Below are 5,594 nucleotides of genomic sequence, written 5' to 3' on the forward strand. Positions count from 1 at the left end.
TCCATTTTCGGCCTGTTTATCGTTCTTTTTACTCTCCTATGCTCACCTAAGTATAAAACATGAAATTAAAGGATTAGGAGCATCGAATTCACCAAATCTAATGGTAAATCATCCAAAAATATGCTAAGCATGGGATAAAAATATGTATAAATTACAGTTTATCAAATACCCCCACACTTAAGCGTTTGCTTGTCCTCAAGTAAAATCCTCAACTCACAATTAAGAATTCATTTTTCTTAACTTATAATTCCTATCAATAATATCTTAAAACAATCCATAAGTAATCATACATTGAGAATTCAACTAGAAGAATATCAAAGGTTCGAACATTCCAAGTTAAGCATTTTGTCATGAAAACATAGGTGTCTCCCCTCATCTAAGTGATTACCTTTTATTCAAAAAATCACGGAGTTTTAACATTCTTACTAAGGATTTCACTCAAACCCTCGAAGTGTTTATGGATAACAAATGAAGCAGTCATTAGTCAATATGAAAAGTTATTACCATAGGCTTGTGTGAAAATCAAATCTCCACCACTATAAATTGAGATGATACATTAATCAAAAAGGTCTTTAGAGGGTTGTAACGTGGCTTTGGTTGGGGGTGTGGTCATAAGCTGAAAGAAAAGGTTAGAATCGAGATTGAATTGAAAAATTACCTAACTAGAAAAATAACTTAGTCATCACTTGAATACATGTGAGCTTCTTCTCAAAATATGGAATTGAACACTTGAGCTCAAAAACAACGAATTACTACTAATATATGTATGTATTGTAATTTTATTTTATTTTATATTTTTTTAAGAAGAATTCAAATAGCTATCAAAAATAAAACATAGCTAAGCAATTTATTCAAATCAAATCTCGACAAAAATAGGGATCAAATTAATTTAGGGGATTTCAACAATAATGAGTTATGGGTTAATATTGAGGGTAAATCAATTAATGGCTTGTTAGGCTCAAGGGGGTTCACTAAGGGTTAATTATAGAGGTAGGCTTTTATGGAGTGAGTGGGTTAAACCTAGGTGCCTTTATCATCTTAACGTATCAAATCAAAGGTGTGGTCTTGACATGCAAAATCAAGCAAGTTCTAGAATAACAAATCAATATTGACGCACTCATAGCAATAATAAAAGTGAGCATGAAAGAAATAATAGATGCTCTAAAGGCTCAAGATCTCACAAAAATTATGGCTTTTTGATGTTAAACTTGTGACTTTCAAATCAAGATAATACCTAAACTTGGGGAAACAACCTAAAAATTTTTAATTCTCAAAAAATCAACTTATCATGCTTGATTCTCTAATTCCTTTAAAGTTTAAACATCAATGCATAAATCCCTATGTTTTAATTCAAGACATATCAATAAAGATCATAAATTAATCAAAATTCATTCTAATAATGATATGAGAAGATTATTTGAGAACAAGGCAAAATTCATGGATTTTTTTGATAATGATATAAATATCCCCCCACACTTAAGATGTACATTGTCCTCAATGTACAAAGATATATAATAGTGATATAAAGATAATATCAGAAGAGAGAGGGAGAGAAGTGAAACTTCCTGAATGTTGAATGGAATCCTTGAATTGGATGTATGGAGAATAATTGGCCAAGGCAATGATAAGATTGGAGGAGGATACTCCGGTGGTGGTAGAGGTTGGGTTCTACAACCACAGTGTCTAGCGAAGAGGTTATCATGGTGGTCGGGCAGGACATGGCAGTCGTGAAGAACCTTTTCCAGTGGAGTTTCGAGTTCCTAAGTGATGATGAGCTTTGGAGCTCTTTATAACTGTGATAAAATCAAGAACTCTTTAGAAAATATAGAGAAGCATAATTACTCGTAATGAAATAGCCGAAACTATAAATTGTTTAATAAAAATTATAAAACCTAAAAATGAAATAGTGTTAAAGGAAGATAAAATAAAAAGTACTTAAAGAAGATAAATAGAGATAAAAGTGAAAAAAAATCTTTAAACATCATCATCGTCGGATGGTTCGCGAGGTGATGGTGGCAATAAGATGTGAAGGTGCTGACAAACCTGATGTAGAATAGCATCAATGTGATCAAAGCGCTAAAAACACTGCTGCTTAAATCAAGTAAGGCGCTCAGAGATGTCAGAGTATGAAGCAGTCGCATGAACTGGGTGATGAATGGGCGGTGGCTGAGATGGTGGGTCCTCGTGCTATGGAGGGACATCATCAGTAATGTCCTCTGGGCCCTCCTCCTCGGCGGACTGGATGAGGCGGTACTGAGGAGGGTAGGTTCCATGTTGTTTCTCGATCATCCTCATATGTAGCATACTGGAGATGCTCTGTGGGGACATCTGACCGATGAGAGTGAGGGAGGATGATTGCGCCGCTGTGTTAAGGAGACCGAAGTACCGTACCAATTGAGTCACATAAGGGCCGATGGATATGACTTACTTTCTGTGCCGCTCTGTCTGATGGCGAATGGCGAGGGTAATGAAATTGGCAAGGCCAAAGACGTGTCCGTTTGCCATACTCTATAAAAAGTAGGCGTCGTGAGTGTTGATGATGCCGATGCTCTCTCGCCGCCCTATCCGAGTATGGGCCAAGATGGTGTGTAAGTACCTCAGGGATGGGGCGAGGGCCGATGCCTTAAAGCGGCTGGGGTCATAGGTGACCGAAGTAGGAACGAGGGCCTTCCAGCAGTTGGAGGGAGACAAGTGGATGTGGCGATGGAGGGTGTTAAAATCATCATTGTCCGTGAAATCTTCCGTATAGAGCCCCAAGGTGACGCCGAATTCGGGTACACTCAACTGGTGGACTAAACCGCTGAGATGGAACTGGACCATTTCGGGATCATCGAACGTTGAGACAGGTTTACGCTGTTGTAAAATGTTTGAACTTGTAACCATAAAGGTAACCCATGGTGAGGGCATCTTCTCAATAGGTCCTTGTATCTCTCCTATGCATCATAGAGTGTCTCTAGATCCATCTGCACAAAAGAAGAGATATCATTCCTCAACTTAGCCGTTTTAGTCGGCAGGAAATATTTAAGTAAAATTTTTCGGTCATTTGATCCCAATTAGTGATTGACTCTCGTGGTAACGAGTTCAACCACTATTTAGCTTTGTTCCTCAATGAAAAGGGAAACAACTGAAGGTGAATGGCTTCATCAGAAATGCCATTGATCTTAAATTGTGTTAGGTTTTAGTTCAAAATTATTTGCAGCAACAACAGGCCTAACTATACTTGACTCAGTTCCCATTAAAGTAGGTTTAGCATAATCATACATAGTGCGTGAAGCAAGATTCTGATTTACTGGATCACAGCAACCACAGGAGGTAGCAGGTTTTCTTGATTTTTAGCCATCTCCTCGGTTGTGGTGTGAATGTCGTCCTCTTGCTCTTCTTCTGTGTATCTTAGGCTTTGCCTTATTTCTCTTCTGTTTCTGCGAGCTGTGTGATAGATCTCACTATAAAAAAGTAATGGTCCCGACAGGTTTCTTCTAGTCATGCACTATAAAAACCCGCCAAAAGCGAATAAACGAAAAATTAGAAAAGAAAACAAAAATTGAAATTGAAATAAAAATAAAATGGCTAAAGTAATAAAAATCGAGTGTTCTTAATATCTTAGTTCCCCGACAATGGTGCCAAAAACTTGATCGTATGATGTGATATGTGCAATAGGTTTTATAATTTATGAATGTCTGTTCTTGAAAACTAACTATTATCACGACAAAGGCAAGCGCACCTTACCGAACAGTAGTATAGCTTATGGCAAGACCGGGATGTTGAACCTAAAGGAACTAAAAGTACTAGTATTAACTTTCTTTTTATTATCTAGCCTAAAAATAAAAGGGGTTTGTTTTATCTAAACTAATTACTAAACTAAGAATGCACAGGAAGTAAACTGGGGAAATAACTGTTGGGAAAATTGATTGATGCAGACAATGCCCAAGGAAAAATCCACCTAGACTTCACTTGTTATTTGACTCTAAATCAGACGATTTATTCATTTGACTTGATCCATAGAAATCCCTACTTTATATTATTATCTCTTTCGAGACTAACAATGTCTAACCCTAGGTTGATTAATTGAAATCTCTTTCTAATTAACTCCCTAGTGTTGCATTAACTCGATCTATGGATTCCCTTATTAGGTTTCACCCTAATTCGGCAAAACCTTGTCACCCTATCTCTAGGCTTGCAATCAACTCTGCTTAATTATGTTAGATCTACTCTTAGACAGGGAAATTTGCTCCTCTGAATAAGCACATCAGTACTTGAATCAATATCCTGGAATATTAAAACAAGAATAATTTATAATTAAGAACAAGTCAAATATTTATCATACAATTTAGATAATAATAACAAGATCCGTCTTAGGTTTCATTCCCTTTAGGTATTTAGGGGGTTTAGTTCATATTTATGAAAGAAAACATCTCAAAAGAATAATGATAACAAAACATAAAGAAAACCCAAGAACTCTTGAAGGGAATTGAAGGGAGATCTTTAGTCTTGAAGGTGAATCCTACTTCTGAGATGGATTAATCGGCTTTCTTCGAGTAATTCCTTGCCTCCTACTTTGTGTCCCTTCTAAGTCCCTCCCCAGGTGTTTAAATAGGCTTTAGAATGCCTAAAAGCCTTCAAGAGTGGCCTTTTCTAAATAGAACTAGACTTGGGCTCGACAGGGACACGCCCGTGTGACACGCCCGTGTTCGATTTCTTCAATTCGTGTTCAAGGCTGTTAAATAGACATGAGCGTGTGGTCTACCCTTGTAAGTCGTGCTCGATTCTACTAAAAGGACACGAGCGTGTGGTCTGCCCATGTACAAAGGTCCAGGCCGTGTTGATTTCACATGTTAATCCATTTTCTCTATTTTTGGCCTTTTTCTCGCTCTTTTTATTCTCTTATGCTCACTTAGGTATAAAACATGAAATTAAAGGATTAGGAGCATCGAATTCACCAAATCATAGGATAAATCATCCAAAAATATGCTAAGCATGGGATAAAAATATGTATAAATTACGGTTTATCAGCAATCATAGAAAATCCTTTCACAAAATGTCGATAATAGCCATCTTGTCCTAAAAAAATTCAGAATTTAGATACATTTCTCGGAGGTTTCCAATCTGTAATTGTAAAAATCTTGCTCAGGTCAACTCTAATACCTTCAGTTGAAATGATATGCGCCAAAAATCCAACCTCTTGAAGCTAAAACTCACATTTATTGAACTTAGCAAATAGTTGCTTATCTCTCAAGGTCTGTAACACTATTTTCAAATGCTCGGCATGCTTGGATTCACCTCGAGAATAAATCAGAATATCATCAATAAATACAACCATGAATCTGTCTAAATACAATCTAAAAATCTGATTCATTAAATCCATAAAAATGGCAGGGGCATTAGTCAATCCAAAATGCATAACAAGGAATTCATAATGTCCGTACCTCATTTTGAACACTATCCTTGGCACATCTGAGTCTTTAGCTCTCAACTGATAATAACCAGATCTCAAATAAATCTGTGAAAACATTGTTGCACCTTTTAACTGATCAAATAAATCATCAATTCTTGGTAGAGGATATTTATTCTTGATTGTCACTTTGTTGAGTTGTCGA

At 36.6% G+C, this 5,594-nt stretch overlaps 1 non-coding gene across 1 annotated transcript; it reads left to right on the top strand.

Moving 5' to 3' along the window:
• Nucleotides 1–2,889: 2,889 nt before the first annotated feature.
• LOC121208917 (small nucleolar RNA R71) lies at nt 2,890–2,996 on the top strand. The gene has a single exon (XR_005904038.1). It is a non-coding gene; the product is annotated as a small nucleolar RNA R71 (small nucleolar RNA).
• The last annotated feature ends 2,598 nt before the right edge of the window (nt 2,997–5,594 follow it).

Source organism: Gossypium hirsutum, chromosome A10 (genome assembly GCF_007990345.1).
Source record: "Gossypium hirsutum isolate 1008001.06 chromosome A10, Gossypium_hirsutum_v2.1, whole genome shotgun sequence".
Classification (NCBI taxonomy): Eukaryota; Viridiplantae; Streptophyta; class Magnoliopsida; order Malvales; family Malvaceae; genus Gossypium; species Gossypium hirsutum.